General features: G+C 49.5%; 1 protein-coding gene across 3 annotated transcripts in view; it reads left to right on the top strand.

Moving 5' to 3' along the window:
- Window positions 1-13,603, top strand: part of PLXNA3 (plexin A3) — an 845,431-nt gene that overhangs the window by 706,155 nt on the left and 125,673 nt on the right. The window lies entirely within an intron of this gene.

Below are 13,603 nucleotides of genomic sequence, written 5' to 3'. Positions count from 1 at the left end.
AGACCCTCAAGCCAGTCTGCTCTTCAGCCCGCCTCGGCGCGGTGTGAGAAGTCCGCAGCCTTGGGCTTAAAGTGAATCGTGGTTGGTGGAACTACCGATCTGGACTGGTCACTCTCTACTTTATTTATCCCCTCTGAAAACTTACCTTTGTCGTGTGTTTATGCGGCATGACAGCATACCTGCTTGCCAGGGTTGCACATTGCAGGCCCTGAATGTTAGGAATTATTTCAGATTCGTGGGGCACAGTCAGTAACCTCCGTGTTAATATCAACCACAGGCTTATCTGCAATCGAACAGTGTCACCCTGAGACAAATTGTCTGATGACTGGCCGAGGTATCAGCCCAGTCCTGGCCGGACAGTACTGACAATTCCCCTGTCTCCCTGCGAGGGCATTCCCACTGTTTAGATGAGCGTGTTGATCAGACTGGTGTAAACTGAAGTTAAAATCAAGCTACCAGTGACCATGTGCAGCCATTGGCAAAGCCTGCTGCCCTTGCCTTTCAGTAGCAGTACCTGATCTTTTGGCTTTACCAATGCTTTTTGCTGATATTATTCCACATCAATGGTTGTTTGCCAATGTGGAACAGCATCGACAAAAACTGAGAAAATGTCTGCTGCATCCATGGTGACCTATATTAACACATGCTTCGCCATACGTAAGCACGTATCCATATGAAGCGCGAGGCTTTATTTTTATATTTGTAATTTACACTTTCAAGATGGCAGACACATCATCGAGTAGTAAAATAAAAAAGAAATTAGCACAGTAGTTCAAGAAAAAAACAGCAGCTCCGCAGCAAAGTGCAGCTACTGTGCCCATCAAAAAAAAAAAAAAAAAATACAATCGAGGAGCGGGTAAGCGGATGGGACAGCAAAGCTGTCAGAGCAATGGAAAAAAATAGCAAAAAAAGCCAGACGGGAAAGGGCTGGGGAACCAACAGATGAGTTGGGGGTGAGGGAAAGAGCAACAGAGAAAGGGGGTGAGGATTTGCATGGAGAAGTGTCGCACAAGGGAGAGCAGGAAAACACATGCACTGCCACAGAGCGTGAAAAGAAAAAGTATTTCCTGTAATGTAAAGAGTGGAATGATGCATGTTATCCAGGTATAGGGATGGAAAGAATGCTTTACTCCAGGGGAGAGCGGAATACAGCCAGTGGGAGGACAGCCATCTAATAAGAGGCAGGTAAGCAAGATTATCAAGAAAGCCACTGGCGGTAATGGGTGGCACAATAGGTCCTCAGCAACAAGCAGCTAAAAGCAGCCTGCAGGCCAGACCTACCTCAAACCATGCATCGGTTGCCAGTCTTGAGGTGCGTTCATTTCCTCAAGCCGTGTATCTAGAGCCATTCTTCTTTCCACACTGCCGCATGTTAAAGACTTGTGCTCCCCTCCCATTCCCCATCCCAGATCACTCGTTCGCCTGGCTATGAGCAGTGTGGAGTAGTGCACAGCCTACCTAGGCGCTTCCACAAGTACCCCCTCGCCCCTCTGACAAAGTCATCATCATGGCTACCCAAGTACTTTGAAATCTGCCATGCTTCGAGCTGCCGGAGCCACGCTGGTTGCCAGCCAGTAAGAGCCCACTGTTGGCCTCCTTGCCTCAGCTCATAGGAAGCCTTCTTTTCCTCCTCCATCACTGTTGCTCACTCTCATACGTAGTTGCCAAGCTCTTCTAACTTCAACCTTACATCCATACCCTGTTGTGCACTTATCGCTTCACTCTTGTTTTCACGGCATTAGAGGCCTTCTCCGTTGATCGCGAGGACATTCCCTCTCGCTTGACTAGCTTTCAAGATCACTCTTAAATCCGTTCTCGTCAAACCAGAGTCTGGCACTGATTGCGGCTCCTTGCAAATCCCCAAAAGTTAAGTTACCTTCAAGGGCTTCCTTGTACACCCATGTCAGCCTCTCTCGCCTCCTCACAGACCTCTGAAATATGTGAATAGCAAAGGGCAGGACATTTCAAGTTACTGCGCCCCTTAACTGTTATAGGGAAGATGCCGTTCATTACGGAGATTCCGCAGGGATCGATGCCGAGTCCTACGCTCTTCAATATTTACTTACAACCTTTGGCGACAGTGGCAAAGAACAGAGGGCTGTCATTGGTATCCTATGCTGATGACACCCACTTGGTTCTTTCTTTTTCTAAAAACCGCAAATATAACCTCACAAAATTCAAAGAAGATATGAAGGCAATAGCAGACTGGATGACAGCTAGTGGTCTACAGCTGAATGCCAGCAAGTCTGAGATCTTGCTGCTAGGGAAAGATAGCCATCTGTCGACAGCACAATGGTGGCCAGGTGTGTTGGGGTCCACACCCCCACTCAAGGAAGTTGTGAAAAACCTGGGTGTCTGGGTGCACAGCCTTCTGTCCTTTGAAACCCAAACAAAAGTGGTCGCAGGGGCCTGCTTCGGGCTTCTACGTGGAATCAAGACCCTGTTAGGGTTCTTTGATCCACAAACCCGCCAGATCATTATCCAAGCGACGATTTTATCTAGACTGGATTACTGCAACTCTTCATTTAGGCGCGAATAAAGCAGGGATTCAGCGCTTACAGAGGGTACAAAATGCAGCAGCACGATCCCTTTTTGCTCTTCCTAAATTGTGCTGGGAATCAAAATACCTACCCAAATTACATTGGTTGCCAATTGATAAGAGGATTTATTGTAAGACCTTATGCTTTGCTCATAAAATCCTCTCCAAACAAGACCCTCCTATTCCCCCCGGTATCCTAGTACCATACTCCCCGCAACACACGTTGCGCTCAGCGTATCTGCACTTAGCATGCATTCCCCGAGTCAACAGAGCACCAAGCGGGGGGGCGAGTCGCTCTTTCCTAGCGTTGGCAGCTACACTCTCGAACTCCCTACCTGTGTCCATCAGGAGTATCGATAGCCATATGGCCTACAGGAAGGCCATAAACACCTTGCCCTTACTGAGCGAATCTTGCAGCCCCTATGCTTACCATCCTGCAACGCTTGTTTCTGTATTTTAGCTCTGGGACGCCCTGTCGCTGGGGCAGCCATGCGCTGTATAAATCATCTAAGATGACATAACAATGGTATGCAGCCTATCTATTCTCAAAACGTGTACAGCATCGTTCTTCCCTTCATGAACCTGTCCCGCGCCGTCCAAGCAGAAAGGGGCAAGGTGAAGAGATCCGAATGTAGCCGCAGACAGCAGAGCTGGGCGAATCCTACAGGTTCATACCGCGTGCTGCTGCTGCATGACACGGCGCAATATCATGGCCGGGGATTCAAGGCCGCCCCGAAAGCCTTTATATGAAGATACAGATGCACAAATCCAAGCTCCAGTAAGCTACACAGAGCCCAGCTAAGTGCTAGGTAGTGTCTGATGACCAGGTGTGTAAAGGTGCTCCCTTGCATAATGTGCGGCATGTCGCCTTGGCTTCATGGGTGATGGGCCTTGCTTTGGGCTGGGCTGCTAGCTGTGTTAGCTTGATGATAACATGTACGGCCTGTGGTCACGGCCTCTAATATATTATTGCAGGAAGAATATGTCTGACACCATCAACTCACTGTTTGTCTGTGTTCTTTTTATTTTACTTAAAATCAATAAAATACAGTTAAAAAAGATACAAGTAGTATATTCCCATCAAGACCTGGCTGTTCGAATGAGCCCCCGGGACCTGCAAGCACTTTGATACCCCATCGGGTGATTAGCCGCACTTTACAAATCCTTATTGCATGATTGATTCAAAAGTTGCATGTCGAAGGTGCACTACAACTCACAAAAGTGGACTCCGCTTGAGACCTTTGCACACAGAACGACTGATGTGTGGGCATTTTACAGTTCAGAAGCAAGCGAGCCATCTGTGCCCCAATTTTGCATTCCATGAAATCTCAACTTTATATCTTGAGTGCACACCGCCATATCAGGGTCACGAGACATCTAACTGCAGCACACATTCAAAGGTATGAAGGCATCCTTGGCGAGTACCGCTGCACATTGACATGGTTGGTGCAGAAGGGAGATGTAAGCTGCACCCCCCGCTGTGCACAGGCACAAACATTAACAAAAAACCTACACACACCATTCAGCAGAAAGGAGCCTGTGACGTACAGGTATGGCTGAAACCAAGCGCCCTCTCCTTTCTGCAGCCATCAGTGGACCGCATACGTGTCTGATGCACAATGACTGACGTCATGCAGCTTGTGAACAGTGCAAGAATTCACACCATCCACATGATGTAATGTATGTTCCCTTACACTTGAGAGACCTGTCAGGGAACGGATGCATGCAGGCTCAAGAGGCCTGGGGGCTCCTGTGATGAGGCTGCTAGCCGCACACACGCGTCCTAACAACTCTGCTCACTATACAGTGCTTTACATTTTCACTGGTTGCTGCGAGTCCTCCTCTTATGTTTCTATACGCTAATGATGCTATATTGTGTTTACCTTTTGCACTTTGGTTCAGTTCGTTTTGACGTCGTTTAAGAAAGCAGTGTACTAACTAATTTTGGTTAAATAAGTTGTACTTAAACGTCATGGATTTGGGTGTATTTGCAAACGTTCCTAAAAGTCTTGTAGGTTCCTTTCATTTGGACTGTCTTTATTAATTTTACTAAAAGCATGTTCTTTCACAGTCATATTATGAATTATCTTGTTTATACCAGGTTTCAGTAAAAAAAATTCAGTGTTCACGTTGCTTAATAGGACACTACGAACAACATCTTTACTGCGCCCTCACCCACGATGCAGCTGGCTGCAGTATGCCCACATCTACTGTCCACAAACACACGCGTGTGCCTCTTGAGTGGACCTGATGGCTGCGGCCGTCCTTTCACGTGGACACATACAAGGATCATGAGAGAGGCTTCCATCTTACATTTTTATTGCCGTCCATGGTAGTCTTTTTATTGACAAGAAAAGGATGAAAGGCGGAGTCATTCTTACTGGGGTTCAACACTTTGAAACTGGTCTGGGATGTGACCGGTTTATGGAGCTGATTTCATCCGCTACCAGTAGAGCTTCGCACTTCCATTGAAAAACACGGAGGTGAGTCAATCTGCAAAGAATACTTCCATAGTATCCGGAAGCGGCCATTTGAAAACTGACCATTCCTGGCAGCAGTCGGTGACCTGGAGCCTCGAAGCATCACCGTCTCAGCTTTTATCGCTGTTAAGGGTTGAGTTGATTGCACCCAGGGTAGGATTCAGAACTGAGGTGAATTCAACATTCAGGCCACATGTTCACTGGAACAGGTTTACGTCTGTCAGTGCATGAAGAGAGAAGTGTAGAGTAGGCGCCATCATTGAAGAAGGGCCTCCCACGGTGAGGATTGATGTCTTACATCGTTTCTGCCCAAGAATATGCCCCCCACATTTACACATCAGCACTTCCACTTAATTTGTTTATTTTTTTATTCTGTTGCGTGTGTGTGTGTGTGTGTGTGTGTGTGTGTGTGTGTGTGTGTGTGTGTGTGTGAAGGAAATGCATACTGGCCAAGGGCAGACCTATTAGCTTTGACAATGCTTCTTCATACTGTTTTCTTCTCCTAGAATCCCTCTTGGCTTCCAGCCTTAAACCCTGGCACGAGGTCCTGCATTTACTCGTGGGGGTGTCTGGTCGGTGTGTGGGGTCTCATTGGACCAGCAGCTCTATTGATGCGAGAGGCTTGACTAGATTCCGAGACTTGCCAACGGAAACCTCTGTTGTCAAATACGGGCACTACTCTAATGTTGCTCAGCATTACTTGTAATGCGAAGAGAGTCACTAATGAGACGGGGTGTTCCTGAGCGGTGGTGAAGTAAACTATGAGCATCGAATCTGCTGTGGGCTCTTCCAGAACTTTGCTTTGTAAACTTCATTGCGTTCCGACAGCTCATGAATTACTTGCGATCATGAAATTGGCAAAGCATTCTGCACAGCATCGGTATTTGTACAAAAGGTCTAATGACCAGTATCCTGGGATCAATGCAGCCCTCTTAGAGCCTTCTTCCCTCTGAATTATAGAGCGGTCTGATGATAGTCAATGATTCACTAAGTAGTATGGATGGTGAGGTTCAGCTCGGGCAGTCGTATCATTCATATCTGTCAGGGGGTGTTTGACCACGAGCAGCCGGAACCGATCAAGGCGGCTGCGATAACCCTATACGGCTCAGACATACAGACTGTACCTTGCAGAGCGGCTAAGAGCACTGTGCGAGGGGCCTCAACTCACCACCTTCTTTTAAGTTGAGAACTCGTGCTCGGACTCTGGTCAACAGATCCTGCCAGATGCACCATAAACTGGCCATCTACCCGGCTCGGACCCACGGAATCCACACTCGTCATCCCAATAACCAGCTGCCCTACACACTACCAGAGAAGTAATGGTATATGTGCAACACACTGGGCAGTGAGCCTGGGTTCAACTGCATGGATGTGTTCAATGTTCACGTGCCGTACATTGCCTGGTCATCAAAAGGTTGAGTAAAAAACTGCCACTTATATGAAATTATTCCACAAACAACTAAATCCTTGTGCAGCAAGCGAGGTCCATTTCGAGACGACAGTTCTGATCGCTTTTTGTACCGTAAATGTCCTTCTTTTTATTTTGATCTTCAGAGATTTTCTGCACCGATAAGTAGTATTCGAATGAGAGACCCCCACAATCTCTCTCAGCCCAGTGAGTTGAGAAAGTGAACAAAACCTAAGCTCCAGGAAAGATGTCTTCAGTGAGGGCAACGCATGCTTTCCTTTGCCTGGCTCCAGTCACAGAAGCGCTTCCTAGTCCACGTTTCAATTCAAGGTAATGTGTGCCTCTTTCTTTGGAACATTGACAGTGGGCTGTTCACAGGCAGACCCTTCCATCTTTACCTCTGAGGAGGTGGTTGTGCGACCTACAGGAAACCAATATCTTTCAACTAGATGAAGCGCCCTGGGAAACACCGAAGAACAGAGCCTCTCAGCTGAAGATGAAAACCCAAGATGTACCTATCTTTTATTGTTATGCATTCTCCAGATGTTGAGAACTTGAGTCTGAATATTCATGTGGTGTGACGGGGCATGAGGCAAGCTCTCCCTGCTCGACTCTTCACACCTTGCAGATATTGGATTTCACTGAAGGTTGTGAAGTTTGTCTAGCAGATGGTCCTGGCTTCAACTTAAGATGCCGAAGTAGTTGTAGCATGCCACAACATCACCGAGTTTGTGTGTAAATCACGGCTCCGAGCTTCAGACCCCAGCTAGCAGTGTGCTCCTTGGCACAGTTGTTTGTGTTCCCACATCTAACGCAAAAGTGAGTGAAAGCAATGTTAGTTGAGTTTAGGCATTGTATTGCTTCTGGCGGCTTTCCTAGACCTCACTACAAGCCAGCCAGACTTCAAGGGCTTCCAACGTAGAATTGAGAGAGCCCTCGAACAAGGGCTGTCGCCTTCAACCTCCAGGAGTTTAGGTAGCCGCACCTTCTTTGGACATTGCTGATCTGCATTTCCTTGTTGGGGGCGGACTTTCCATCGCAGCAGAGGTCCGTCCTAGCTCTACAAGTTTGTCTGTGCGGCCCCCATACTGCGAAGCCCTCCGCCTTCAGGTCTTGCCGATGGCAGTCCTCTTCCTTCAGCAGCTTCCTCCCTGCTGGATTCTGCTGCTTGCCCTGCTCCGCTGTTGTGCTTCATGAATGACCACATTATTGCTTCCCTCTGTCACCACACTTGTCTCCTGCTCAGTCTTCTCCGCTCCATTTAGAGTGGACAGTGGATTAGAGACGATGGAGTAGAATGCTGGACGGCCACGGCTTGCGTCCCTTCCCCACCTGCTGAGGACAGGTACCCTTGTCGGCAAGAACCAGAATCCTCCTCACCTTAGCCTGCAGCTGTCCTTTGCAAGCCTCTCTCGCTCCACACCAGAATCCTCCTCACCTTAGCCTGCAGCTGTCCTTTGCAAGCCTCTCTCGCTCCAGACCAGAATCCTCCTCACCTTAGCCTGCAGCTGTCCTTTGCAAGCCTCTGTCGCTCCACACCAGAATCCTCCTAACCTTAGCCTGCAGCTGTCCTTTGCAAGCCTCTGTCGCTCCACACCAGAATCCTCCTAACCTTAGCCTGCAGCTGTCCTTTGCAAGCCTCTGTCGCTCCACATCAGAATCCTCCTCACCTTAGCCTGCAGCTGTCCTTTGCAAGCCTCTGTCGCTCCACACCAGAATCCTCCTCACCTTAGCCTGCAGCTGTCCTTTGCAAGCCTCTGTCGCTCCACACCAGAATCCTCCTCACCTTAGCCTGCAGCTGCCCATTGCAAGCCTCTGTCGCTCCACACCAGAATCCTCCTCACCTTAGCCTGAAGCTGTCCTTTGCAAGCCTCTGTCGCTCCACTCCAGAATCCTCCTCACCTTAGCCTGCAGCTGTCCTTTGCAAGCCTCTGTCGCTCCACTCCAGAATCCTCCTCACCTTAGCCTGCAGCTGCCTATTGCAAGCCTCTGCCGCTCCACACCAGAATCCTCCTCACCTTAGCCTGCAGCTGCCTATTGCAAGCCTCTCTCGCTCCAGACCAGAATACTCCTCACCTTAGCCTGCAGCTGACCATTGCAAACCTCTCTCGCGCCACTCCAGAATCCTCCTCACCTTAGCCTGCAGCTGTCCTTTGCAAGCCTCTCTCGCTCCACTCCAGAATCCTCCTCACCTTAGCCTGCAGCTGACCATTGCAAACCTCTCTCGCGCCACTCCAGAATCCTCCTCACCTTAGCCTGCAGCTGTCCTTTGCAAGCCTCTCTCGCTCCACTCCAGAATCCTCCTCACCTTAGCCTGCAGCTGTCCTTTGCAAGCCTCTGTCGCTCCACACCAGAATCCTCCTCACCTTAGCCTGCAGCTGTCCTTTGCAAGCCTCTGTCGCTCCACACCAGAATCCTCCTCACCTTAGCCTGCAGCTGTCCTTTGCAAGCCTCTGTCGCTCCACACCAGAATCCTCCTCACCTTAGCCTGCAGCTGTCCTTTGCAAGCCTCTCTCGCTCCACACCAGAATCCTCCTCACCTTAGCCTGCAGCTGTCCTTTGCAAGCCTCTCTCGCTCCACACCAGAATCCTCCTCACCTTAGCCTGCAGCTGTCCTTTGCAAGCCTCTCTCGCTCCACACCAGAATACTCCTCACCTTAGCCTGCAGCTGTCCTTTGCAAGCCTCTGTCGCTCCACACCAGAATCCTCCTCACCTTAGCCTGCAGCTGTCCTTTGCAAGCCTCTGCCGCTCCACACCAGAATCCTCCTAACCTTAGCCTGCAGCTGTCCTTTGCAAGCCTCTGTCGCTCCACTCCAGAATCCTCCTCACCTTAGCCTGCAGCTGCCTATTGCAAGCCTCTGTCGCTCCACACCAGAATCCTCCTGACCTTAGCCTGCAGCTGTCCTTTGCAAGCCTCTCTCGCTCCACACCAGAATCCTCCTCACCTTAGCCTGCAGCTGTCCTTTGCAAGCCTCTCTCGCTCCACACCAGAATCCTCCTCACCTTAGCCTGCAGCTGTCCTTTGCAAGCCTCTCTCGCTCCACACCAGAATCCTCCTCACCTTAGCCTGCAGCTGTCCTTTGCAAGCCTCTGTCGCTCCACACCAGAATCCTCTTCACCTTAGCCTGCAGCTGCCTATTGCAAGCCTCTGCCGCTCCACACCAGAATCCTCCTCACCTTAGCCTGCAGCTGTCCTTTGCAAGCCTCTGTCGCTCCACACCAGAATCCTCCTCACCTTAGTCTGCAGCTGTCCTTTGCAAGCCTCTCTCGCTCCACACCAGAATCCTCCTCACCTTAGCCTGCAGCTGCCTATTGCAAGCCTCTGTCGCTCCACACCAGAATCCTCCTCACCTTAGCCTGCAGCTGTCCTTTGCAAGCCTCTGTCGCTCCACACCAGAATCCTCCTCACCTTAGCCTGCAGCTGTCCTTTGCAAGCCTCTGTCGCTCCACACCAGAATCCTCTTCACCTTAGCCTGCAGCTGCCTATTGCAAGCCTCTGCCGCTCCACACCAGAATCCTCCTCACCTTAGCCTGCAGCTGTCCTTTGCAAGCCTCTGCCGCTCCACACCAGAATCCTCCTCACCTTAGCCTGCAGCTGTCCTTTGCAAGCCTCTCTCGCTCCACACCAGAATCCTCCTCACCTTAGCCTGCAGCTGTCCTTTGCAAGCCTCTCTCGCTCCACACCAGAATCCTCCTCACCTTAGCCTGCAGCTGTCCAATGCAAGCCTCTGTCGCTCCACTCCAGAATACTCCTCACCTTAGCCTGCAGCTGTCCTTTGCAAGCCTCTGTCGCTCCACTCCAGAATACTCCTCACCTTAGCCTGCAGCTGTCCTTTGCAAGCCTCTGTCGCTCCACACCAGAATCCTCCTCACCTTAGCCTGCAGCTGTCCTTTGCATGCCTCTGTCGCTCCACTCCAGAATACTCCTCACCTTAGCCTGCAGCTGTCCTTTGCAAGCATCTGTCGCTCCACTCGAGAATCCTCCTCACCTTAGCCTGCAGCTGTCCTTTGCAAGCCTCTGTCGCTCCACACCAGAATCCTCCTCACCTTAGCCTGCAGCTGTCCTTTGCAAGCCTCTGTCGCTCCACACCAGAATCCTCCTCACCTTAGCCTGCAGCTGTCCTTTGCAAGCCTCTGTCGCTCCAGACCAGAATCCTCCTCACCTTAGCCTGCAGCTGTCCTTTGCAAGCCTCTCTCGCTCCACACCAGAATCCTCCTCACCTTAGCCTGCAGCTGCCTATTGCAAGCCTCTGTCGCTCCACACCAGAATCCTCCTCACCTTAGCCTGCAGCTGTCCTTTGCAAGCCTCTCTCGCTCCACACCAGAATCCTCCTCACCTTAGCCTGCAGCTGTCCTTTGCAAGCCTCTGTCGCTCCACACCAGAATCCTCCTCACCTTAGCCTGCAGCTGTCCATTGCAAGCCTCTCTCGCTCCACACCAGAATCCTCCTCACCTTAGCCTGCAGCTGTCCTTTGCAAGCATCTGTCGCTCCACTCCAGAATCCTCCTCACCTTAGCCTGCAGCTGTCCTTTGCAAGCCTCTGTCGCTCCACTCCTTGCCTCTCCCTGTCTCGGTCACCATCTCCTGCAATTTGTATGCATAGTGGCCTCCTGTTTTGTACCGCGTGCTTACGTCTTCATCCCAACCAGCATATTACCAAGAGCAACAGTGACTATCCACAGGATTAACGAAACCGTGTTCCTAACAAAGCGTTTGTATGTTTACTTCGAGGGAGGCTTCCGTCACCAGTACATGTTAAATCCAGTTGAAAAGCTCTGCTTGGCTCCTTCAAAACATTGTTAGCTCAGTTTTAAAGCTCTACCTTCCCACCACATCTTAAACCACGTTTGGAAGCTCTCTCAGTCAACACATTTTAAATCCAGTTTAAAAGCTCTGCTTGGCTCCTTCAAACAATTTTAAGCCCAATTTTAAAGCTCTGCTCGTGTCCTTCCACACATTTTAAGCCCAGTGTTAAAGCTACGCTTGGTTCCTCACCGACACTTTTTAAAAACCACATATAATCACTGTCGGCACTGTCCACTACGGATCTGTGAGGATTGTGCAAGAGGGTGCCCTTATTGCCGTCTTGTAGAGACAAGTGAAAAAGGAAAGCGTGTGGCTTAGTGCTTTAGTATCACAAGTAGCTTAATTTAGCATTTTATTGCAAAAAAATCAATTTCCTTCCTGTTTGTACAAATCTTGGAACTTTACCAAAGCTGATGTTACCGTATGTCGATCTGTGTGTAGCTAATTTTTGATGATCAACATTTTACATTGGAAGTTTGAGTCCGTTAACAGGCATCCGAGTGAATGGACGATCTTAGTTTGCCTCCCCGTACAAAACCAAACACACCAAGCCAAAAGGGTCTGATCATCTGTAGACCTACCTACTTCACATCTGGAGAAAGACAGTTGCCCCTGGTCACCTGGGCAGTGGTAATAAAGGCCTCTTGTATCTTGTTGCATCAAAGTAACTTGAACAGGAGGTCTGCCTTGCGACCCCTGAACTCCACTTCTTTGTCCTGGGTACAAGAGGGAGCAGGACCCGTCCTTCGGGGCTCCGCTCGGGTCACAGACAGCAGGGTCAGTTCTCTTCTTTTCTTCCTCGGGTTCCAGCAGTGTTCTGAAATGGGTGCCTGGAGAGGCCACATTTATATCTGGCACGAGCTAGTGGGTGGGAAATTCCTGGTTTTAACCCTACCCTCTTCTGGTATTTCAAGATTACAAAAGTCTTAGGCCACACTAAATGTTGGCGCTGGGAGTGTATGTGGGAGTGTACTTTTGGTAACACTATTGTCCTCCCACATCTAATGTCAAAATCCAGCTTGAATCATTCACTGTACCCACAATAAATCCAGAGACATAAGTCTGGTAAAACAAAAGCAGGGTTTTCCAGCAACCAGAGAGTGGATACACAAAAATTGTCCAGACACTGTGTTTCCTTCCTTTCAAATGCACCCCTAAGTGTTGTATGTAAACCTAGCAGACCTGTCAAGCAGGCTTTGTTGGAGAGCAAATTAAAATTAGCCTCCGGGAGCTTCAGGTAGAGAAAAGGTTTATTTCTAAATGTTAATTATCCTTAATATTTATTAATAATCTCACATCACTATTCAATTGGATTTACATTACCTATTAAAAATAGTTGTTTAGTTATTTTCTAGCTAATCTCATTGCCAAGATACAGTATTAGCATGTAATGTTGCATCCTAGTGTTACTCTATGGGCCGGCCAGCCGTTCTACTGTGAAAATAGCTTAGAGGTACTAGTCACTGTAAAGACACAAACTTTAAATTTCTACTGGTGATACTTTTAAATACCACACACACTGCCTTGTGGGGGTACAAGGCCTACCTAGAAGCAACTTATTGATATCTAAAAGGGAGGTTTTGGTCTGTCAAAAGGGGTGTATTTGGACAGGTGGAGTTAGTTTTTCCACTGCTGCAAGCCTGGGGGCAGTGGTAGGCCTGAAGCCATGTTTGCTCTGCCGTTGTAGGTGGAGTTAGTTTTTACACTGCTGCAAGTCTGGGGGCAGTGGTAGGCCTGAAGCCATGTTTGCTCTGCCGTTGTAGTGGAGTTAGTTTTTACACTGCTGCAAGCCTGGGGGCAGTGGTAGGCCTGAAGCCATGTTTGCTCTGCCGTTGTAGTGGAGTTAGTTTTTACACTGCTGCAAGCCTGGGGGCAGTGGTAGGCCTGAAGCCATGTTTGCTCTGCCGTTGTAGGTGGAGTTAGTTTTTCCACTGCTGCAAGCCTGGGGGCAGTGGTAGGCCGGAAGCCATGTTTGCTCTGCCGTTGTAGGTGGAGTTAGTTTTTCCACTGCTGCAAGCCTGGGGGCAGTGGTAGGCCTGAAGCCATGTTTGCTCTGCCGTTGTAGTGGAGTTAGTTTTTCCACTGCTGCAAGCCTGGGGGCAGTGGTAGGCCTGAAGCCATGTTTGCTCTGCCGTTGTAGTGGAGTTAGTTTTTACACTGCTGCAAGCCTGGGGGCAGTGGTAGGCCTGAAGCCATGTTTGCTCTGCCGTTGTAGTGGAGTTAGTTTTTACACTGCTGCAAGCCTGGGGGCAGTGGTAGGCCTGAAGCCATGTTTGCTCTGCCGTTGTAGGTGGAGTTAGTTTTTCCACTGCTGCAAGCCTGGGGGCAGTGGTAGGCCTGAAGCCATGTTTGCTCTGCCGTTGTAGGTG

The sequence above is a fragment of the Triturus cristatus genome, chromosome 10 (assembly GCF_964204655.1).
Source record: "Triturus cristatus chromosome 10, aTriCri1.1, whole genome shotgun sequence".
Taxonomy (NCBI): domain Eukaryota; kingdom Metazoa; phylum Chordata; class Amphibia; order Caudata; family Salamandridae; genus Triturus; species Triturus cristatus.
Note: the sequence above shows the minus strand (reverse complement) of the source record. Positions and strands in the feature narration are given on the sequence as shown.